Here is a 26344-nt window from a genome sequence, read left to right as displayed (position 1 = left end):
TTCCTTCCTTTGGTTATAAATATTTCCTGGAGTATTAAGTTCATGTTGCACCCCAAGAGATGTGGAACACACATAATTATCTTCTATGATTATACCATTAAAAACATAAATCATTTTTTGTGTGTAGCAAACCCCCCCCCCCCCCAAAACTAAAATATTTAAAACTAAGTTTTCAATAAGAGTACATTGATGGTGTAATTTCTGAAGATATTATTGGTGAAACTACTAACAAAATGCTGTAATCAGTATTTCTAAAAAGAAAATAAAATTAATTTAAAAGTTATAAAGATCTCAAAGAGCAGATCAAATTTATCTTAGGGTTTAAGAACCACCTGGGAAAGATATACTTATCAAGTTCCACTGTCTTTGTCATAGTCTTCTCTGACTTTGTAGATTTAATTTAAAAGATTAAGAGGGATAAATTCCATTGAAGAGAGAAATTAAAAAAAAGATATAATATTCCAAAAACTGAAACATGAAAAATAAATAACCAGAATAAATATTTTACCATTAACAGTAAGTAATCAAAAGTGAAATGGAAATAGTATATTGACCTTTTTTATCATTAAAAAAAATAGTATCAAGGATGTATTGATAGTCAGTAAGAACATCCTTGTCTTCAAAATGTTAGTTGTGTTTCCGCCTAGACAGAAGAAACTTCTGTGAAAAAATAATAGGTATTTATGAAGTGTTTGAAGGACAAGTGAAAACTTCCAGTGCTTGAGAGAAAACACATTTTGATGCTTCTGAGTGAAACTAATTATTTATGAGTTGATGTGTATTATAGAAACTTAGGAGATGCAGTCAGAAATCATGAGGTTTATATCCAACAGCAAATTAAATTCAGAACTAGAAAAATAATTTAGTTACTGCTGGTTTCCATATATGTTAAAAAAAAAATTAGTTCATAATGATTCAACAGATTGGGATCCTTCTTAAGTGTTGGCTCTTAAAATAACATTCATATTGCTCTATATGGTATACCACCAACAGAATGAAATCCATGTCAGCTGTAGTATTACAATTTTTTATTAGAAAATCTGTGAAATCTTTACTGGGAATTTAGTTTTTGGAAGATTTTATGACCTTGAAATTCATACTTCTGCTCTTAGTTTTAAATAGATAATGGAATATCCGCCTGGGCAGGGCAGAGAAGGAATTTGTAAAATAAATTTTGTCAATACTACTCCACTCACTAAATTTGAATAAATTTAAACCTTCCTCAAAGCAAATGAGAGTAGATTTCTTTTTTAGTGCATGTATCATAAACACATTTATTACAGTTCCTAATGCGAAATTCTTATAGCCACTGTTAATGCTTGAACTAGAAAGAACAGAGTTTAACTATTATAGAAAAACTCTATTTTTATTTTAAAATATTTGTCATTTCATATCTGTATCATAGAGGAATATGATAGTGTCACTGTGAAACAAGCAAATTCTATTGATGTATTAATAGACATCAGAAAGGACCCTAGCATTAGGCAGTTTACAAGAGTGATGGAAGACAAAGGTTCAAACCTTAATTCCGAATAGTCAGTGTAAATCCAGAAACTTTTACATTCAAATTCTCATATTTAGATCTATATTTTCCAGTGATTTTATATTTAACATTGCAACAAAGACAGACAAAGTATTAATTCCTTTAGAGATAACAGAACAAAACTTTAAATCTCACAATATTACATGGAAGACCTTTTCTCTAACTGGAAACTTTGCTGAGTAATGTCACACATCATTTCATTAAACTTATCAACTTGTCTTATTATTTAAACACACACTGCCTTATCTGAAGAAATATTGAACATTGCATCAAACTAATTGACAGAGAAGTCCTGACAGGTATAAATTTGCAGCTAGAAATAATATAAAAAAAAATCATGATCAAACAAGACAAAAATCTGTAGAAATTTTCTGATGAAAATGCTTTCATTCTTGTATAGATTTTCATATACCACCAGAAAGAAAACAAAGACAAAGCATACTATGCATAATTCATCTAGGAAAGAGTGGGATATAAGTCTGCCCCATTATCAGTAATTTTGTTTCTGCATTAATAAAAATTATTCTAGCAATAAATTAAATGTAATGAACTGTACACATTCAATTTCTTAAGAAATCCTATATCCTTTATCTTGTGGCATTCAATTTCTAGCAAAGATATTTATATTTTAATGCCCTAACTAAATACATCTATTTTAGGATAAAAAGCTTTAAACAGAATGCGCACTGTTTCACTAGGAAAAGTTTTGTCTAGCTAATTCATTCATGAAAGGCACAAAGTGCTATTGTCATGGTTTAACCCCAGCCAGCAGCCAAGCCCCAGGCAGCTGCTGTCTCACTCCCCCACTAGCAGATTAGGTGAGATAATTGAAAGGGTACAAGCTAGAAAACTGTTGGCTGAGATAAAGGCAGTCTAATAGGGAAAGAATACAAGAAAAGCAAAAAAAGGATTTAATTCACTGCTTCCCATGAGCAGTTCAGCCATCTACAGGAGAGCAGGGCCCCATCACACATGATGGTGACTTGGGAAGACAAATACTATCACTCCAGAAGTCACTCTCTTCCTCCTTCTTCCCCCACTTCACATACTGAGCACGATGCCATATGGTCTGGAATGTCCCTTTGGTCAGCTGGTGTCACCTGTCCAGGCTGTGTCTCCTCCCAGCCCTGGATGTATCCCTAGCCCCTTGCCAGAGTGGCGGTACAAAAAAGCAAGAAAAGGCCTTGGCTCTGTGCAAGCCCTGATGAACAATAACAAAAACATCTCTGTATTATCAACCCTGTGTTCAGCACAAATCCAAAACACAGCCCCATACCAGCCACTGTGAAGAAAATTAATTTTCCCCCAGTCAAAATCATCACAACCATTTAGGAGCTGTGGGATTTTTGTGTTGACTTAAAATACTGTGTAGGGGAAAAAGGCTCCACACTGCCAGCTTTTTCTTGTCTTATCTCATTTACCTTCCAAAGTCAGTATTCCAGGTATTTTTATCAAATGTATAAAACAGCCTTTAAATACTCATGTATTTCTTAGCATTTTGTAAGGAAGATTTACAGAAAAAGGAATCTTTTAAACGTCAGTATTAACGAGAATTTAAAGTGTTATGCCAAATGTGAAAGCACTCAAAAATTATGTGCCTCCTTGTCTGCCTGCTTTTCTTGTATCAGTACGTAAGTGGTACTTTTTTCTTTCAGTGCATTAAACATTTTAATTAACTTTAAGAGCTGTTTGGCTGTGCTCCTTGAAAATAAAAATAAATTTGATTTCTGTATTTCTTCAATATTTTTTGGATGAAAAGTTATGAAACCCTTGAAATTCTGTTCAAATGAATGTTGTGTGACTTCCTAGGTTCTGGGAACTGTAACTCAATAAGTTCAGGGTTGACACTGTGCAAGTAGAACCAATTAAATGCTCTGTTCCACAAATGGTATTATGACTTTCTTGACCCTCAGTAAAACCTTCCTACTCTCTTCCATTCTTTCTTACCTGAGAAAAAGTACAAGAAGTATCTGCAAATGCATGAAGGCTATGATCCTGCTGTACTCTTCAACGAGCATTTTGTTTATCTGGAGAAAAAAAAAGAAAGCCTGTTATTAATTTAATCTATTGATTCCTTCTGAGGTAAAGCAAAAGTTACTCCTAATCTGAAACTGTAACTGGTTTATAGTCTCCATGAAGCGACATATGTTTATTTTTCTGCTGTCATGTCAACTAACTTAATTTTCCAAAGAATTTTATATCACCGGAGAAACCACACAGGCTTACGCATGTTTACATGTTCTTTTTTCAAGGTCTGCAAGAGGCACAAGAAGCATGTATTTTATAACAGTTGGCCAAAATAGTCTTCAAACACATTTATTTTTCAAGTGAATTCTGCTCACCAAAAGGCTCTGTAAAATACCCTTTATGTAGCTGTTCACATTCTTTTAGTCAACTCCAGACATAGTCCAAATCTAATTCCTCATCAATCATGGTCCCAAGTGCCACATTATTTTAATCACACAGCCCTACTGATTAGATTTTATCTTTTCTCAAGCTTTAAAATCACTGCACCAGCCTAAAATTGCTGTATAAATTGTTCTTTTACATACATAAAACTTAAAGCTATAATATTTGAATTATTTTAACCAGCTTAGCCATCAAAATTGCCTCTATATCTTCAGCATATGTTGAAGCAATCCTCTGAAGAAGGTGCACAGGTTCTCTATGTAGCCGATGGACAGCAGTGGGTGTACTTGAAGATTTGCAGACACTGAACATCCCATTCAAACTGGCCCAGTTTGTTCCTGAAGATCCTAGAATACATATAGTCATAAAATGTAAGGTCAGCAGTTATTATACAGCTGAACATATGGTACAAATTAAAAAAAAAAAAACAACCCTCTTGTAAGACTTTTATATTTACTTTTTTTCCCCCATATATGAGAGTTGACCTAAAAAGAAATACTGACTTTCCATTTTACCTTACCCTGAGAATGCAAATATGTTATTGTTATAGTTTTCCCACTGAGAAAGGATTGTCCCAGGGACAGTCTTATCCTTTAAAAATCCCCTTAATAACTTCTGGTTCCCAAGATAAGGCAGTCAAGTCAGAATCTATTAATATTTAAAATTTCTATTGACAAAGTAAAAGATGATTTCCGTAACAATCATCTTTGAAGAAATTAAGTAATCTTTGATTGAATGAATTTACTTATACAGAAATAATGCTTTCAGTATATTAATTAACTAAATGTTGCTCTCGGGGTGAACATTAATAAATTTTGTACTTTTCATTATGTGATTAATGCAAAAATGCAGGTAGGCACTCATTCAGATTTTAATTTACATTATTGTTAATAATAATCTAATTAGAGTAATTTAAAATAAAAAAAAATATTAGTTATATAATCCACAACTGAGTTCTTTAACTTAAAAGAGCTTTATGAGAACAAGAATTCAATTGTGGTTTGTTTTTGCTTTTAATATGAAAAATATTAAGGATTTCTCTGTTTTTCAGTAAAAATTATGGGGTTTGGGGTTTATGGGAGGTGAAGTCCTGAAAACTACTGTTATTAGTAATCTTGGAATTCTCCAGGAAAAAACCCATTGACTCAATTAGAGTAGTTACATTTCATATTATTTTTAATTAAAATAGTTACAGATATTTCTTAATGGAATTTTCCTGTTGATGAACACATTAAAGAATGTCTTCTTCCAGTTTATTTGCAAAGTCTTTTGTTTGATTGTTTTGGTTTTTTTTAACTGTTTAATCTACAAAGGAACTTTATTTGGGAAGGTGTATGAGAACCATATGAATAAGAATTTGAAAGGAATGGGAAGCACAGATAGATGGGAAATATTCTTTTATAGCATTATACTATGCATAACTTTAAATTCTCTTGGATATATCTCTATATAAATTTCAAAATCCTTTTCGTGAGGTAGACTGTAGATAGGACATGATCAACTACCATGTTCCCTAAGGCTTAAAGAAAGAAATAACAAACAAGCAATTTCCCTATTTCTTGTTTATTTTTATATTTCAGAGCATGAGGCTTCTTGTACCATGTTAGGATTTATTAGACAGTTGCACAGACCAAGGATAGATTTTGAGAGCTCTGAACTCATGCAATGTTTATTTGATTTATTTATAATATACATGAGGCAAGTTAAAGTCCCTGCTTTCTTGCTTCCTATCAATGAGTCTTTGGTCTGCATATCCCAAAGCATTTTAAATTATGAAAGCGAATGTTTTCCCTTTTCCTTCAACTAAGAGAGAAGGAATCTTAGATCTGAGATCTTTGATCGTCAAGTATAGACAATGATTTTTGCTTATTTTTAAGCCAGACATTACTTTTCTCTTCTTCCCCTGAAGTTTTATTTTTCAAATTGAGTTTTTTCTCACTGATGATTTGAGATATCCAATATTTACCCAGTTCCAATAAAAACTCAGAGCATATGTATGAGAAAAGGATATTTATTCTATGCGTAGTCTTCTTGTAAGGAATGTTAAGAATTTTCACTGGAAGAAATCAAAACTAAAACCAATCAAATAAAAACAACCAAAAAACCCTGTCAAAAACAACAATAACAACAAAAGTAAACCACAAAGCCCTTTTCTAAACAAGAACAACTTACCAAAAATAGCAGGTGGGTATTTTGCCAATGACAATGTGCAAAGCCAAAACATAGTTTGGAGGATAAAAATGTTAGAGTAAATGTAATTTTAAGGTTAGTATTTGTTTAGAAAGATTGACTTTGTGGCAGTTTGGGAAGATATACCATTTTAGGTCTCTGATGTTTGAATTCTGAATTCTTACCTATACACACCCGTAAGATTTGTTTGTAGACCTTGAGGACCAAGAAGGTTCCTCACACATTCAAACATCTTGGTATTTTGTTTGCCTTAGCATGCAGTACCACACATTGAGACACTTTATTGATTTGCTGATTTACAAAATTTAAAAAGCCACCCACTACAAAAAAAAAAAAAAAAAAAAAAAAAAAAGCTCTATAGTGTATGCCAAATAAGATACTCCAAATTAAAAGCACTACTTGATGTTTTTATTTACTTTTGAAAATCCTACTTATGGGTTTATCTTGGTCTTTCTTTTTTTGCTCAGACATCAAAATACAACTAAAAACTACAAAATAAAATCAGATAAAAGCAAAAAAAAAAAAAAATTCTTAGAAGATCCTAGCAGGGTTTCCTTGCTGTCACAACAGCTATGTTAAGTCAAAACCAACAGCACCTTCAAGGTGACATTCTAAATGGGTTAATCTTGACAGCTGTCTCAATAAATAATATATGAAAATTTAAATGCATAAAATTTAATTTTAAAATAAGTAAAGTCATAGAAAATTAACATCAAAATCTCTATTGGAATGACTAAATTTTTCACTGACTGTAGCAATGTTGCAGTTAATGCTTGTCAATCATAATACATTAAGCTGAATATTTCACATTTCACATTTCACATTAAATGTAATAACATGTCCTAACATTTGACAGTAAAAATAAAAACAACAACAAGATTTTTATTAAAATTTTATTATTTCCAAATTTTGCTACAAACAGACTTTGAGAGAAGTCATTGAGGAATTGCTAATATGAAAGAACATGAAAGAGTATGTCAGAATTTTCTTCATTTTCCAGAATTTTCATATTTATAATTTTTTATTTGACACATATTTCATAAATATGAATTGAAATTCTATTTTTTTGTTCCCCAAACACATTAGGAGGAAGTTAACCAGCTACATGAAGCAGTAGCTTACTGATTTGCATCTGAAAAATAAAATCTGCAGTGTTCAAATCTGTGATATACTATGATGCTCAAACTTCAAATATAAAATATCTACAGAATTTAGAAGCTGCAGAGAAAAAATTATTTTCCTCCAAAAGACCTTTATCCAATATGGGAGAGCACTCTGGTAGATCTCAGCGTTTTGGTGAGAGGGAAAGGCCAGCTTTACAAAAGTGAACCTTGTGAATTTGAAAACTAGTTTAGACAAAGAATATATGAGCAGAAATGTACCACAACAATTGGTAAATATTTAAGGCATTTCCAAGGTAATCAATATCTGGAATTGCTAACTTTAATGTAAAAATAAATAGTGAAAACATACAAGGAAAAAATCTATACTTCCTGTGAAGCAAATGGAAAGAGGCTATAAAATATAAATGACACCTCTTTCCCCCAACATAGAGGCCTTCAGCATATACAGACAGAAAATCATGAAGATTTTATAAATAAATAATAACCAGAAGCTAGAGGAGAGTGTAAATATGGAAAGGGATAAGAAAATGCAGTAGGATTTTCCCAGAACAATGCTGCAATATTTAATTTAACATAAATATAATTCCACAACTGCATACTAAAAAAAATAAGAATGCTATTTATAAAAACATACATATTAAATTTATTTTAATTATTTATTTTTTAAAAAATTATTAACTAGTATAGTGTGGTGAGTTGAACTTGACTGGCTGACAGACCCCAGCTTAGCTGCTTTTCTAGTTCCTTTCTTCAAGGGGGGTGGTGGTGGGGAATAAGGTGCAAAAGCTTTTGGGACACAATAATTCATAGTTCAAACTTACCATCACTGACAAAACAGATAAAGCTTGGGGAAAATTAGCTTAATTTATTGCCAGTTAAAAGTAGAGTTGGATAGTGATAACTAAAGTATAAATAAAAACACCCTTCTTTCTTCATTCCTTGCTTCCTGACTCTTCCATCTCCCCAACCAGCAGAGAATGGGTGGCTGTGGTCAGTCCATAATACGACTTTGTCTGCATCTCCCTCCTTCTCACACTTGTGGCTCCTTTGCAAAGCAAGCTGGCACCAGTCCCTGGCTCCTTCTCGCAAAGGTTATCCCTGCAACCCCCAACACACAGGACTTGGCACATGAACCCAATATATCATCAAAGGTGGCAGTGTCATAACATGAATAAATGAATTAATGGTTGTGAAAAAGAAGGGGGCAGCCTCTAAGTTACTGTCTGCAACCTGGACGCAAGACTAGTGGGTCTATTGTAAATTAAGCATGTATTAAAATTTTTCTTATTTTTTAACCACTAAATAAATTAATATCTGGTTACAAAGTTGCCAGTTTGGACATATGTATGATGAGTGTAGCATGAATTGATGTGTTTCCTGTGAGCAAAGAAATTTACTGCTACTCTTGACTTGCTATTACAATTGCATTACTATTGCAATTGAATTACATGTATTGCATATATCCTAAGAGTTAGAAGAAAACAGAAGTTGGCAGGTTGAAATAATGATTTGATAGATAAGGAAGTAAAGGGTGTTTCATCTCAGTGCTCCATTTCCATCACTCATGGTGTCTCCTTCACTTGGAGATAGGATGGTCTTTAAGATCCACAGAAAAACACAGACTGAACATATCAGGTCATTTACATATCTTTCAGCATACACTAAAAACACAAGCTCTCATACCCATTTACTGTTTTATCTTATACATGTTTTTACCTATAGACACTTTTCATGGTGTTTTTAGGACATATGTAATTACATATGCTGAAATACAAACTGCAGAATGACTTCTACATCTTCGTATTTTCTATTAAATATATATAAATACCAGTAAAGTAATTAAATTTGGCACAACTGTCTTAAAAATACATTTGAAAAACATTTTAACTTCACAAACTTTTTTTTTAGGATTTTTTCTCAGTGCTTGACACAAATTGGAGGAATAAGAATATTGTTCCTCTTGAAGCTTCAAATGTAATGCATTGATCTTTGTCACCTTTCCTACTGCTATTTCCTTACACATAGAGGGGTCTCACAGGAACAGATGCAACTGCTTTTCAGCTAAGTGTTGCCTATGTTATGCCACAAAAAACAAGGTCTACTAATCTATGAGTAACTTTACACTGTTTCTGTCACACAAATTTGAGACAGCTCCATGACTGCTGCACTACTGTATCCTCTCAAGTAATCTGTAGATTTCATTTGAAGTGCAGAATTTATAAGCCAAAATAAACAGCAAAGAAGCAATGAAGACCTCTGCCAGACTGAATTTTGAATTGCCAAGTACCAGTCTTCCCTCCTCTTTATTTATTCACTTAATTTCTGTTTTACTAATTTTGGCTATAAAGATTGGCAGCAATAGGAAGAACTGAAATTAAAGTGGCATGTATAGAAGATGGAAACAAGTAATTATGGAAATAAGAGGAGGTCACAAAATTTCCTGAAATTTCCAGGACCTGGTATATTGAATTACTGGATAGGAATATTATCTTATTTCAGAGATTTTGAGATAATAGCATACTAAAATAACATAATAGTATACTAAAACAATACAAAGGAATATTTGAGCATTCTATCTGCTTATTCTATAACAGAGAAGTAGTCATAATAATAATATTCAAAAAGCTGCTGTGAATGTGAGGGGAATAGATTGTTTTCCAAATCTCCTGTAAATAACTTGTAAAATAGACCTAAGTTACATTGAGAGGTTCAGAAAAGAAAAATAAAAACAAACAAAAGCACAAACACCAAAAATCATATACATACACACAAAAAAAACCCCAACCTAAATTTTACCAAACAGGAAACAGCCTAGCAAACTTCCTAAGTCTACCTATAACTACTTCCTAACTGATAATTAAAGTGGGAATTACCTGCCTGCAAATTATGTAGAATAAAACCTATTTGAAAGATAAATTAATATTGGTAGATTAATATTAAGTACACATTAATAAATTAAATGTGTACTTATTAATATTAAAAACAAAACTTGTAAAGTCTTGTAACAGATGGGTTCTCTGCTTTAGATAAACACCTACAGAGCAATTAAAGTTCTCAGTAAGAATGCTTTTTGAGAAACGTCAGACACATAGACTAAAATACCACACAACAGAGCACCAGCCACATACTAGTTTGACAATTCCATGGCTATGACAGCCTAATGGTAACAACTCTTCTTTCTGACAGGTTATATTAACCTGAGTAACCACATAAAGGCAGGGAATGGGTTTGAAAAACATTTCTAGATTTTTTCTGAAACATCTTTCTCTGTGTATGTGTGTGTGTGTGTATTCATTTACTTGTGTTTCAGCATGCTACACAAGCTGGACAAAAAAGAGAACACATCCTGGAGTATTACAGATAACATGTTTTACATAAGACAGGTACAGCTTCTTCAAATGTAAACTCTCTTTGTGCCTTCATATCTCCACTTAACATATTTCTTATAGCTAGAGATTGCAGGTGCCATGTGCCATGTTATTGAAATAATTGACATTTACTTAGAGGTTTTAAACACATTTTTGAAACAGGAGATGGTTAATATAGACTGACTGTCATCAGGGTCAGTGATCCACACAGTGTTCATTTTTATTTCCACACATAATTAAATTCAGTTGCTAAATATTTTCACTTTTAATAACACATTTTCTACTGTGGATTCATACAATCTTCAATTCCTTGATAAAATAGGTCAAAATGTGAGCAACTTTTTCATATTTTTTACATATAGTCAGACAGCGAGACCAACAGATGTAATCAAATGTGCAACCAAAAACAGTTTTGTTTTTTCAAATTCTCATTGTGAGCTGCACAGAAGTTTAAGCATCAAGATATGAAAATATAGTCTGATCCTTATCAGTTATTAGTAATTAACTGATACAGTTGATGAAACTTAGGAAGACATTTCATTCGTGGTAGAAATAGCAAAGATTTCTTTCCTTCCATATTCTCAAAGATATATTGCACCTCATATTTCAAATCAGAGTATAAAAAGAGAGTTAATGGGGTAACATACTTAGTCTAGTATTACATTAAGCCTTTAAGCTCTACTGTTGCTGTAGCAGGTAACTGCTCCCATAAAAGTTATGTCTTATCACTATCATTAATTGACCAAACTAAAGTCAGGTTCAATTGCTATTGAGTTTAAATATTCACAATCATTCCCGTCCTAGAAATGCTCCTGCAATTTGTTTACTCATGAGTGAGATATAAGGACTCTTATTACAGGAAATTAGGTGTTCTAGGATACTCTTCCAGATTTTCCAGTAAGTGTGGAATAATTTTTACATACTATCTTGATATTAAATCCTGAATGTATTTCAGCTTCACTAGCTACATAGAGTTTTTATTCTTCTGTTTGTTTTTTGTTTTATATTCTTGTTGCCATGACCACCTGAAACTTTCATATGGGAATAAAACAGTTTTCCTTTCCTATATTTTCCATCATCTTACATACCATTAAACATGTTTTTACCCCATGTTTTGGTTTTGTTTTGTTTTTTTGTTCTCTGGTATTTTAAGTATAAATTCCAAGTAATTTATTTTTTAAAGTAATTAATCTACCAAGTAAGCATTGGTAAACCTTAACTTTAGCTATAAAACTTCCTTTCTCTTTCTGAAATCTTTTATGAAAAAGCAAAGTGTGAATTGTGTTGTTTAATGAAGTACTAAAACAAGATATTATATTAAAGAAACAGCCTGGATTTTTTTGTAATATGTAAAACCAATAACTCCCGGATAATTAACTGAGTGGAAAAAAAAAGATAAAACCAACCAAGAGGAAAATAAGAATAAATTAAATTTAAATAGTTTTATCCATGTGTTTATTCATGGATTGCTTTCATGCTGATGCAATAATCATTAAATATCACTTTCTTCCTGTAATAGCACCAAGGCATTCCTCAATATTCTCTAAAGCATTGAGTCCCTCTAGTTGACTTTTAACAATCTCCAATGACACAAATTCCACACTTTCTCTAAAAACTTGCTCTTACACTTGATCACTGCCATGGTGAGACAGATTTTCTATACAGTCTAAATTTCCCAGTATTTTTAGATTTGTGTTCATTGCCTCTCATCATTCTGCTGTCCACCTTGGAGAAAATTCTGCCTGTCATCACTATGATGCTCCATTAGGTAGGTAGCTGCAAAAATAAAAAAAAAAAATCCACCCTGATCTTAGAAAGGTAGAGAAAGCCTGAGTTTTGTCAAATGTTAAGGAAACTTCCCAGTCTGACCATTTCCAAGGCTCTGGCAGTCACACTTCCAAATGTATATGTTTCATAGGTCAGTTTGAGATACTTTGCTTAGTTAATTCTCATCATAACAGTCTTATAATGAGAGAAAAGCACATAGGGTATCTATGTTATAGATTATCTATATGGGATGACTAAGGATATCTATAGGATAACCAAGTAAATATTCAATTTTAAGAAAAATAATTTTTTTAAATTAAATAATATGTTGCTGTATGTCTCCTCTGTATTCAGCATACATTTTGGAAACCTCTCATTAAAACAAAAGAAATGTATGTAAGAAATCCAGAACTGATTTTTAAGCCAAAAGTGTTTATTTTTATTACCAAGTAATACTGTCTGTGATTTATTATAGTTAATATTTTCTTTTTCCTTTGACATGATCATAAGCTTACAATCATTACCTGAATATTAGTCTTCATGTTGGAGACAGTGGCACTAAGACAGGGACACTGTTGCTTTTTTCTTTAATTTTTCTAGAAGTTTTAGAAGTGACAGGTTGTCCCTCTGGGTATGCATCTGTTGCAAAAGCTCAGCATAAATAGTCAAAGACAGTGTTTTGGTTGTTTGGTGGGGGAAAAATTATTGTTGAAAATATTGCACTATTTCTGCCGTCAGATGACAAACAACAATCAACACAAATAACTGAAAGTCCTATATAATTACACCACAATAGAGAGCTGTAATCCATCTCCAGATTCCTAGATGAATCAACGAAATAGAAATAAATAAACAAAAAACAAATAAATAAATAATCATTTGACTGAAGGGTTTTGTTTGTTTTGGTTTAGTTCTTTCCCAATATCTGCTAATGCATTAATTCTGTAGATGCTGCTCCACAAAGTCTGAAATTACCTTTTCCAGTTTGAATTAGTATATTGACAGCAGTAATTCTGCAGTCCCAAGACTGATGATGCTGTAATTTTCCAGCCTAACAATACTGAACTTCAAACATATTCAAAGCAATTCTCTTGAAGTAACTGTCTCAGAAGTGTTTTTGCAATATGTGTGAATTACACATGAGGACACAACCTTTAGACAAGTGCCTGTCAAGCTCATTGGAAATGAAATAAAGGAAGGCAGCAGCTCATGTGAACCTTGTCCCAGTCTTTGATCATATTTAGGCCTCAGCTGAGTATAAACTAGAAAAAAAATGGAAAATCTAAGCAAAATCTAACTTTTTATAAGTTATCATTGGCAGCTCATACCAGCTATTAAACTTGAGAAGCAATGAATAATTAAAATAAGTCTCCATCCATTCACACAACCCACACACATCCATGAACAACTGCCGTCATGCCAAAGGATCAAGATGACATTGAAACTGTTGTACATCTCTCAGTATTTGGAGAAAGCAACAAGCTGGAGTGAATCATCTGGTTTTCAAAGACCTTGGTGCTGACAATTGTACTGTCATGCATATGTTATTTACAGACCATATGTATATGGATGAGATAGAGAAATCATTAACAACCTGTTATTCCCATCTCACTCACACCTCAGTTTTTATGTCACAGAGTAGCCTAGATCTCTTCTTGAGGTTACCTAACTCTATATTGCCTTGTATCAACAGAAAACACCATAATATATCTTCATAATCTTAGTCATCATGTGAACAGAATTGACATTATGTTGACAGAATCTTAGTCATTATTCAACAGAATTGTTGAAGTCAGGAGTCCTTTGGAGACTATATAGTATAACCCACTCAACCCTAGATGCATCAGTTACGTTTTCAATCCCCCTCACTGTTTACTTATCAAATCTGTACTTCACCAGATAATTTTAGTATTACATTATGACAAGCCTTAATAAAATAAAAATAACATTCAGTTCTCTCCCATCACACTGAGAACCAATCTACTCATCACAGAAGGCTATGTCATAGGCTAAGCATGATTTCTAACCCATAAATTCTTGCTGTTAACTCCCATTCTCTTCTTGTCCTTCATATCCTTGTAATCAAGGTGAAAGTCCACAGGTAAAGTTCTTTAGTTCTTAATTTTTTCTGACCTTGGAGATAATATTTGCCTCTTTCAGTGTTCAGGAACCTCTTCTAGTCAACACGACTTTTCAAAGGTAATCAGGTGTCTTCTACACCCTGTATTGGAAGACCATTCCTGGGGGGTGATAAACTCCCTGCTGCCCCAGAATTTTTTCAATACTTGCTTCTCCAGCTGTATTATGATACATATATGTCTATGGGGCCTGATAGGATTAATTTCAGGGTACTAAAAGAGCTTCCTGGTGTTATTGCAGGACCTCTCTCCAATATTTTGCAATGGTTTTGGGAGTCTGGAGAAGTCCCAGACACATGGTAGCTGCCAAATGTAGTTTCAGTTTTCAAGAATGGATTGTATGATTCTATGAAGACCAAGTTAAAAGAGACATTGAGTACCTTGACCTTTTCTATATTTTCTGCCACAAGTTTACTTGCTTGTGGAACATCACTGTCTCTGGACCAAAAATTTCCCAATCCTTATTTTTTTCTGATCATAGTACCATGTAATTATACAATAATTTAGTTTTGAAAAGACTGTTAAGATAATCAATTCCAAATATAAGCCTAACTCTGCCAAGTACAGCACTGAAGCATGTTCCTAATGTCACTACTTTAATGATTTCATAACTCTTGGCTTTGTCCTTCTTCAGACAACCAACTTAAAGAGTAATACAGGCTGTAAAATATCTCTAGGAGTCATCTTTCACTATCTCCTCCATTTCTGAAAAACAGACCTATTCAGATCAAGTTGCTCACACCTGAGTCTGGTCAAGTTTTGATTGTTTCCAAAATGAAGATTCCACAACCTCTTAATATCCTTTGACTAATTTGTTTTCCTGTAACATTTATTGGCAATTTCATATATTTTATTACATGAAATTCTTGCTTCTGACCACTGACTTTCATCTTTTTGCTGTGTAATTCTGAGACTGTAATGCTAATATCTGCCTCCTAAGTTTTAACTGTCAGTTGTGTTCCGCATGATGCAAGCTATTAATCTAGAATTTGTCTTACTTTTTTGCACAGCAATTCTTTTTTCAACCCCAGGCAGTTTTTTAAGGTCCTTGAAGACCTTCTAGCCATTAATATTATATTTAAATAACTTAAAATATTTTCCTAACTCACAGATGTAACCCTCAGCTTTTTCTAGGCTAATAATGAACATATTGAAAAAGAAAAATCATTATACTAGTCATCCTGAGACATCTTTCTGTTGATCTGTCTCTATTATTAAAAATCACCATAAAATAATATTTTTTTTCAATTCCTTAATCAGTTCTTCTAGTAAGTCTGACTGTCATCCCCCTGTATACGCAGTACCCACAGCTTGCACTGCAGGGTTTGGTGTTGTTGGCCCAAAGGACCCAGGGATACAGGCAGGGCTCTGCACCTGAAGTAATAGAGCTGTTTTTCTGTATATATGCTTCCTTTCTTCATGTAAAAAGATTTTGTCTACATCAAGTCCAAGTACTCATCTATGCCTGTTGGTTTTCCCTCTGTTTTTACTGAAAATAATCCTGCATGATATTTCTATGCAGATTGATTGTCTTCTAGCTAATGGGAAATACATCCATTCCACACAGTTTCTTTAGGTTTTGCATATGCAGCCAGCAGTATTAAAAAAAGACTGTCTTGTTGACAAGAGACTTGGACTCCCTGCTGGTCCAAACCCTAGCAACCTGAATTTCACCCCTAAATTTCCCACCTATGCTTCCCTACTCTATTGTTGCCAACATGGTTTAGGACTAATTGTTCTGCCTTTCAACATCAAATAGATTTATTTGGTAATTTTCAATGCCACAAAATCAGCAGTCAGTTTGAATAATTATCAAAATTATTGCTACAGACGCCTTCTTCTGCCACTCCAAAGATCTTCTGTTCCTTTACAATATCTCTTGCATAAATTAATAAAAGACAGGTATTGAAGGCTACTTATACCTCACATTCAGACATACCTAAAAGTATGAAGAATGCAGGGTGTATTTTATACTCTTAGAGATTCCCACTCCCAATGCAAATTATCCATTTATTACACTCTCTCTCAGGGTTGCATGATACAAATTCAAAATTCACAAAGTCTATCAACTTCCAGAAGTCAACCTCAGATCTTCTTGCTCTGGCTCTTCCCATGGAAAATTGTCATGAAAACTTTACTGTGTCCTTTTCTTATTCACTACTTTCTCTAAATTTAAAAAAATGCAGCATCTCTAAACTTAAAAGAGGTTCAGGTGCAATTTGGATTTTTAGCATTTTACTCCCACTGCCAAGACAAAAAAACCCTGAGTCCCATTTTTTTCCTATTGTCAGCTCTGACTTAAAGGACATTTGAGGGAGATATTAATGATAACTGACATAAATAAGTTAGATATTCCAAACAGGAACAAGACTGTAGTTATATGACACCTGTAAAAGATTTTAAGCAAGCATGAGTGTAAAGACCATTTTTGTATTAAGAACTCTTAATTTGGGTTAGTTCTCTGTTTTCTCTTTTTTCACAGTTTAGCCAGTTTCTTTCTTGATTAGACATCTTGTCTACAGCTCATTTCAGACACAATACTCACAATATTTCTACTTACATCTTCCCACTCAAGTCCTTCTGTTACTGAATTTGTAGGCCATGTTATCTTTTGGTGTCTGGTCAGTTATGTTAAACAGTGTTATTCTACCAAAGATTCAAATCATCAGCCATGTAGAAGAGAATTAGAATCTATAAATTCTGATGATTTTATTAGACAAAACAGATGCCTCAGATGCACTACTGGAGACATTAAATTCCCTGTTAAATCTCAGAGAATAATAAAAACAACAAACCTGACAACAGAAAATTGAGTGCTAGAAGAGATGAAGCTGATAGAAGGAAAATAGAAGGCATTTGATCATGGAGAGGTGGGAAGATAGCCAGAAGTTTGAAGAATAACAGCTGAACTTATTTCAAGGAACTGGAATGTGAAAAGAAATCAGTTTGTGAGCTGTATAACAATCAAAAAACAACAACAACAACAAAATTATTACAAGTTTGTTTAATATGCATGTTCACTGAAAAAAAAAACTTGGTGAAATTACATATCAACATTATTTGTAAAACCTAGATTTGATCAGCCTTGTGTTCTGAGATCCAAATACCAAATCTCACTGTTCTATGTCAGACATATTGTTACCATAAAATCACTAATGTGAATCTATCTGAATATAACTATTTCAAGAAAATTCTCTTCATTGTGATAATCTGAATTCAAACTAGTGCTATCTAGTACAATTTGATAATTCTGTGTTTAAATACATCTAAATGTCACCTGTGGAACATTCAGCACCTCTTAAGTGTCCTCATCATTATTTCCATTTCATGTGTTTTTCTTATAGCATTACTTCTAAATCAAACTTAAGTTCTTATGCTAATTTAGGCTAATTTATGCTAACTAATGCAGCCTTAGACCTGTGCAAAATTATCAAACACATATGAGGATCTCAGCTGAAACAAAGTGTTTTAGCATTTTCTTGATCTGTACCAGAATACTCCATATCTGATAATTTTTTACAGGTTTTCTGTGAAAATCATTGTGAAATGCAATGCAGATCCAAAGAATATCACTTCAAGCTCATAACATATTTATGTATATGTTTTAGCTTAATCTATGGTCCTTAAAATAAGAGTAATCTGTGTAGCTGTGATGCAACAGGGTAGTGTAAATAGATGTCTGATAAAGCATGCTAACCGAGAATCTGTATGTAGGACTATGATGTGTAGAATCATGACTGCATGATCATATATAGACAACTCCTACATCAAAATATATCCCTGGTCAGAGACGTCTTTTTCTTTAACCTTCATATTTTCCCATTTTTAAGTGATTTTTGTGTGTTTATTCTCAGTTTGTACTCAGCAATTCACTTCCATCACCACCTAGAGTAATGGTAAATGTCTTCAACTTAGTCCTCAAATGGCCTTTGTTAAAACTGCAGTGCAAACATCAATTGACATTTTGAAGGTCATGACCAATCCCATTTAAAAGTAAGATTAAATAAAAGTTCAATTTGTAATCCAAAAACAAAAGTGCAGAGTTCACACAGCTATATTGTAGACACAATTAATTTTAGTATCTGATTCTCAGGATAAAGTCCATCTTGAGAGACCTGTATCTTATTTTCTGTAAGATATATTTACATTTTATATTTTTTATTGCAACATTTACAAACCAAGAATAAAAGTTCATGAGAGAAAATAGTGTTGTTTTCAGGTGTTGGTTTTCTTTATTCAGTTCTTTTCTATCAGGAAATATACAGCATCTACTTATTATTTTTTTTAAGTTCATTCATGGTGGATTCTTTACAAGGTATTTATGCCTTCATATACTGTTCATTCTTGTAAACTCCCAGTAATTTCAAATTGTAATTGTCAAAAATGATTCCTATGAAGTAGCAATAGTAAAGACAAATTTTATTAAGTATGGAGAAATAAGTCCACATTTAAATAATCTGTTTAGTATATGCACAGATTTATCAAGTATAATCTAGATTTTTTTATTTTTTGTGCTTTAAAAAAAGCTTGAAAACCATTTTTAAATGCTTTATGTTGTGTATAATCCTAAACAGAATTAAACCAAATTTGCTCTGATGGAGTTCAAAACATCAGTACTACAGCATATATTGAAAAACAAACATTTATACCAGATATTTCTATTATTCACAAAATGAGATTGAAGGAAAGATGTTCTCTGTGTTTCTAGTTTCTCTAAAATTACAGTATTGTCCCTGTTATTCCTCATTATGAATTATATTTACTACTGTGAGAACAAGAGACCATACTAGAACAAGACTATAGTACCAATGGAAATATCAGAAGGAAATTTGCTAGGATCGGCTGTGTTTTTGAGAGTTTGTTTTCCTTCAAAGTACCTTGTGTTCTCATCCAGTAGGTGCTGAGAAGCAGAGTTATATAATTCTGAATTCTCTGAACCCATCTCATCATCATCAAATATAGCTGCTATATAATACAAGGGTTTCTATTGTCTTTTACAATAACAAGTATTACTGTATTTCTATGTATTTCTGTGGTCCACTGCTGCAATGGAAGAACAGCATAACCTATGTTCACTTGTTTGTAATTATTTTGCCATTTCCTCCACCTTTACTTTTCCGTATATTAATTTCTTAAGTGCTATATATAGCATGTTAGAGATTTGATACATGTTCCCATTCTCATTTTCTGTTCATCTACAATTTACCTCTGTCTTACTACCTTTGGTATCTTCTGCTCATGGAATCTTGACACTCTTCAGTCTGTTCTGGTTGCCTGAATCTACTTGTGCTGTCACTAATCTCTTTCTGCAAATATATTTCATTTTCCTGAAAATGTTAAAGGATGCAATTGCTCCACAGCTGAAATTTTATCTTGTAGCAAATCCTGCTCCAAAATTAAGAGGTTGAACAGCTCTTTACAACTAAAATACATACATTTATATGTTACATAAATATAGGAAATTATAGCAAGAAATTCAAGAATATATTTTTATAATTTCAATTATCAATAAATATTATTTTGAGGGATGAAATGCTTAATTCAAAGTACTAAATAAAAGAATTAATTAAAAGAAGCATTTAAGACCATAATATGAAGTTTCAGATTTAATTTAAAAAAATATTACTCTCCACTGTTTGGATAATCTTCATGATAATGCATTAAGTATTGTAGTATCAACTTCAAATGAAAATAGTGCAGGAAAGAGAAATGTCCTATTCTAAATAACAGAGACTTGGAAAGAATGATGTATGGAGTTTAATTTATGACTAGATTTTAAAAAATCAAAACCCAAAAGTCAACAAAAACAATAAAAACCCCAACCAAAGAACAAAGAGCTGACATCCTATGCTTTATTGTACAGAATGGGAGCTGTAATAAAAAGGCAGCATTAGTTCCAGAATGGAGACAGACAGGTAAGAATGCACCTAGTATCTCTTTTACAGCATATGTTTGCACAAAGAATATTTTCTAGGCAGGGTTTTTTAATAACATCAGCATTTTGTGAAGTTTGGCAGATTTTTGAAAACAAACACTGCATCAGATAGAGTAGATTCAAAAATGAAGAGAAAAATACCACAAAAAATGTTAGTTGATAATTTGCAGAGGAAATGAAAAAATGAATATCAAGCAATTATTTAAAAATATAAAGTTAAGGCTGTGTTAAATTTGGTTAATTCTGAATCTGTATTTAGGTTGAATGCCCACGTAACTATTTTTCTTTAGATTTCTCTAGTCACTTTTGAGCCTGGTTCCTTAGTATCTAGGGCATTGATTGTACAGGAAGAGACCCAAAGATATTTTGCAACACATGTTGAATTACAAACACTTTACAGAAGCAGTGGGAGGTATTGTAACTCAAGTAGTGTTGAGGGTCTTGTAAAGCCATCTGGCCAGTTAAAATTAAAAGGGAGGAAACGATGAATAGTTGATCTCTCACCCACAAATGCACTGCTCATCTCTAACCCAGTTTAACAACAACATAAACTAGATTTAGGATGTCATGAAAGTTAGCACAAGATAAAAAGAATGTGAAGGAAGAGATTACTTCAATCTGTAGTGGACAACCAGACATCGATGATTTAAAAAAAGTAACAAGTTTTGCATATCCCCTCGCAGGTTACACAGGGAATGACTGCTGTGGAAGGAGAATGCAGAGAAGAAATTAACAAGCTGTGCAGCCTTGGCCTAACATCATCTAAGAAGAGCATCAGGACCCAGGAAAATGTATTGGGCCTCAGCTTTATTTCTGGGGATGAGGAAGATGTGATCAACAGTTTCTTAAACTAAGATAAAGTGATATCTTTGTAACACATCTAGAGCTAAGTTGACACACAGTATTTTATAAAGTTAGCCCACAAGTGACAGGTTGCACTACATCTGTAATTTGTATGATTGTTATGGTGAGTCCAAACACCTATTTTTTAAAACTGTTGACCAGTTTCTGAAGAAAGTAACTAGAGAGTGCACCCAAAATATTTTCCAAGACTATTGATTCTGTAAGTGACAGCATTCCTACTGCAGTATGAATAGGAGAACATTCCAGATCTTGTATTCTCTAGCAGAAGTGATAAAAGGAGGGTCTTTAGAGGCACTGAGGAATGGGAGGGCCTCATGCCTTTTCCAGAGTATCTGGACCCTCTTGGAGGTGCCATGCTGAAAGAATAATTAGAGTATACTATATACAATTTGTCATGAAATGCAAAAAAATACTCCTATCTTTATCCTTTTTGTTTTAAGGTTATTACTGAGCAAAGAGTAAATAGGCATGAATAGAGGTAAACAAAGAAAATTGCAACAGTTAAATCTCTGCAGTGCTCAAAAGCTGTTTCTAGTATGAAGCAATTAAAATCAAAGCTAATTTATGCAATCAAGGTGAGTGAAAAATTTTAACTGTGAGATACAGTTATGTCAGATCAAAAATCCCACCTACGTACCGTATATGAGAAGCTGAAATGCCAAAGGCTAACGACTCCAACAATTGTCTGTTTGCAAAAGCAGCAGCTACTTTTTTGAGACCAGGTTTGCATCCCCAAACTGAGGGGGAGGAGGAGAGGTATGGCTGTGTGGTGGTGAAAATTTCTGATCCACGTGAAAAAAAGAGGGTCAGCACCCACTACCAGAGGATGAGCATGACAAACTCACTTTTTATATACAAAATTACTGAGCCCTGGAATTACTGTGTACCTGATAACCTGCTACTAATGTCTTAAACAATCTGTTTTCTGGCCAGATAAGGAAAAAAGATCACTAAGATGCAGATTCTGCAGAGGTGGTGTGATGCTTCTGTCATTAAATTTCCACTTTGATAGGCACTGTTGTCTCAACTGAAGTGAGAGAAGCAGGGCCAAACAGCAGTCATGTCATTGAAAAGGGCTATAAACCATCAAAGACCACTGAAACACCCCCAGGTTAATTTCTGGGGCCTTCACCATAGGACTTTGCACAATCCACAGTATTGTAAAAGTCAGTGTAAAAGTTTATCTGCTCAGGGGAGGTGTTTGGGCATTCCCACCCACACCTGAATGTAGGTCAAACCATTGAAATTTTTGTTTCATGGGCTTCCCCCACCCCAATGAATAAAGATTGCACTTATTACTTCAATCAATGGGCATCAAAATTGTCACATTTGAGTCTCATCACTGCATCCATGGGTGGTGATATCTTCCTCTCCACTATCTATTTTATCCTTTCTTTCTCTTTCTTTCTTTCCCCTATGTATTTTCTTAAGCAATATTTTTATACTTTTGTGTTGTTATATTTCTATAGATAATAACTAAAATAGTTACATCCTTGCTTTCCATTTCAATCAACTTGTTCTGAAATAAACCTGCCTATATAAATATATAAAAACATGGGTCTGTCAGTGTTGCTTCACTCTATTTTTCCCCAAGTGATCTATTAACAAAAACTTCAGTTACCCTTGCCTTCAGGTGCAGGTTGCAACACCACGTAGATTGTTAAGAAACTATTCCAACACATAGCTCTCACAGAAGTTAAAGTATGTTGGCCCAAATGGGATATCATCTCACAAAATGATTGTGGAATTAAATTTCTGTGGAATCTTCATTCCTCATGCTGCTCAAAACACATTTGTACAAGGCCCAGAGCAATTGCATCTAGCTCTGAAGTTACACACAAGTCAAGTAGGAAGTTAAGGTGAAAACACTAATGGGTTTCCCCACAAATAATTCTTTCCCTGTTTTTCTACAGATCTTCAAAACACACTTATTCAAAAAAAAAAAAAAAAAGGTATGGGGACCCATGTATAAAAAAATAGTAGGAACAAAGGTATTGCCTGATTTTGTTTGCTTTCTTTGCAAACTCATTTCTTGCGTGAGATGGGGACTGTAGTTTTCTCAGAAACAGAAAAAGATTATGAGATCATATGCATATGGAATTTCTGATATCAAGAGTCATCAGAGGAGAAAAATTTAAAAAAAAAAGAAATGGAAAATTATAAGAAACATAAAAGTAGAAGACAATGCTTTAACAATGTGTAGACATGTGAATTCATGTAGTTTTATTTCAGGGCTAAGTATATGCACTGGGAACATGCTATTAGTATCCATCTTTTACAGACATCTTGAATTCTTATTGCTGTTGTATAGTAAGTCAAGATTTATATTGTGAAGTGTTCATTTACAATCCTTTCTGCCCAAAATAAGTACCTTTAAAAATGCATTATCTGAGACAAATGATCAAGAGCTCATTGAAAAATTGCTGCACATTTATAACTATGACTTTATTACAAGTCACAGACCATACATTACTTTAAGTCAGTACAGCAACGTGCCAAAGAAAACAGTGTTTATATCCTACTAAAAGCTGGGGTTTTTTTGGTTGTTGGAGTTTGGTGTGTTTTTTGGTTTTTTATTCCCTACAAGGTGGCTTCCTGGTAATGATGATCTGAGCATCTCTGTAGCTACAGTTCTGCACAGGCTGCTTAATGAATTTTGCAGTGTCAGGAAGCCCTGACTTTGCATACTGTACAGACTTGGAACTTTTATAGCAACACACACAGCTTGCAGGATTTCACTTGATACATAATCTCTCTATATATCACTGGCAATAAGTAGCAACTGTCTGTCTCAGCAGTATATATCTCATTACTATTTATGATGGGGTGGCCTGAACAACGCTCCTTCAACAGCATTATCTATAACGCAGATTCTGTTTTCTGTCTAAACCTCATTTCCAGAATGCAAGTGGTTTTGCCACTTCTGAATCCAGTGTTATCCATTTTCAACCTCCACAGCATGGTTAGGACTGAATGCAAACTACCATATATCCTACCTTGTTTCCTTAAAAACAGGAATTCGGGCTCCAACAGGCATCTAATCTTCCCAATTAATGGCCAAGATCCTTAGGTTGTTTTGCATCATCTTGGCAGATAATAAGTTCAAGGGCATCAAAAAATCACAGATAAAGACCTTGAAGGAATTATTTCTGACTTTTGCAGGAATTATTTCATATATTAATAGAAGCCTGTAACTGTAATTGTGTCACTTCATGAGTTTCTAATCAAAAGGGAAATAGCTCTGGTAGAGTTAATGAAAGAACATGCAAAGCAAGCAGGTTTTTGCTCTTCTTACTAGTCCACTCTTCTTCATAACTGTGATTCAGTGATTCTGAGCTGCCCTTAGATAGAAATAGAAGGGGCAATTTTGGTAAAGCAAGACAAAAATCATTACATGCATCTGAGGGTATGAAAATATTCTTTTCTCTAATTAAAATCATTGAAATATACACTCATGGACTAGTCATAGTAATTGTTTTGTTCTGATCACAAATTATGAATTCACCATATGGGCTGTTCTGCTGAAAGCTTTTGTTTCCATACCCTCCAACTCTCAGAGTTAAGAAAATAACACATAACATTGAATAAGACTCCAACAGTGCATTTATATTGGTTCTCAGCTTGTTTTTTTTTTTTTTTCCTGTGGCATTATCATCAAAAAGGACAGTGCATGCTTCTTCTATCATTAGCTAAATATAGAGACTTAGATGTTTAGAAAAATTTCCCAGATTCCAGATGTATAAATTCACATTTGCTTTATGTCCATGTTCAATTAAAATTTTAAAAAAGGAAAGATATTGGATAATAGAATTTACATATACTTTAGCCAAAGGGCACTCATGTTCACTGAGAGGTTGCTGCTTTTTTCTTCTCTTCGGGCTCTCTGAAGGAGCTCTTGACTTCACACAGCTGGCTTGCTAAAAGCTGAATAAACTCACACTGCAGAACATACAATCCTGTTGGTAGCTTTTATTTAAACAAACAAAAAGAAATTATACCAATAATCATTTCCTGAGGATGATTTCATGTGTCTTGTTATTCTGCTCAATGCATAAGGGTTGATTTTGTTCAGTTACATAAAGACTGAAGTAATTCATATTATCCTAGTTTTAGATCAGTAAGTGTGGTGGGTTGACCCTGGCTGGGTGCCACATGCCCATCAAGCCTGCACAGTACTCCCCTGTGCAGCTGAACAGGGGAGAAAAAATGTAATAAAACTGCTTGACAGTTCATATAAGGACAGGGAGAGATCTCTCATTACTGTCATGGGTGAAACAAACTCAACTTTTGTAAATTAATTTAATTAATAATCAAAAAAATCAGAGTAGACTAATGAGAAGTAAGACAGATCTTAAAAGTTTCATCCTCCCACCTCTCCCTCCCTCACAGTTTCTACTGGTCATCCTCCGGAGAGGCACGAGAGATGGGCTTCTCTTTCCACAGGTCTCTGGGTCTTGACAGGAACCTGCTAAAATGTGGGCTTCCCACAGGCTTGCAGCCTACTTTCAGTCATCCATCACGGTCTTTCATGGGCTACATGGGGACAGCTGCATCATCATGATCTTCTTCACAGGCTGCAGGGGAATCTCAGCACTTGGAGCCCCTCTTTCCCTTCCTTTCTCCCTGGCCTTGCTGTCTGTGTGCTCTCACATACTCTCACTCTTCTCTTCCCTGACCTTTATAATTTCTGTGCCATAATCCTTTTTTTCCCTATCTTAAATATGTTATCACAGAGGCATTACTACCAACTTTGATGGGCTGGGCCTTGGCAAGCCTGGGGCCTGACTTAAAACACCTGGCACTGGCTGTCAGACATGATGAAATCTTCTTTTACAGAAGCCACTCTGGCAAACTCCTACAACTTGCCCCACTACCAAAACCTGGTCATGAAAACCCAATACACAGTAAAATCAGAATCCATAATTTTGTGTTCAGAAGAGCCTAAATTTTGTTAAACAGAAATTAATATTAGACATAGAATTCAACACAAAACCTTATCCTCGATC

The sequence above is a fragment of the Lonchura striata genome, chromosome 2, assembly GCF_046129695.1.
Source record: "Lonchura striata isolate bLonStr1 chromosome 2, bLonStr1.mat, whole genome shotgun sequence".
Classification (NCBI taxonomy): Eukaryota; Metazoa; Chordata; class Aves; order Passeriformes; family Estrildidae; genus Lonchura; species Lonchura striata.
This window is presented reverse-complemented; position numbering follows the sequence as displayed.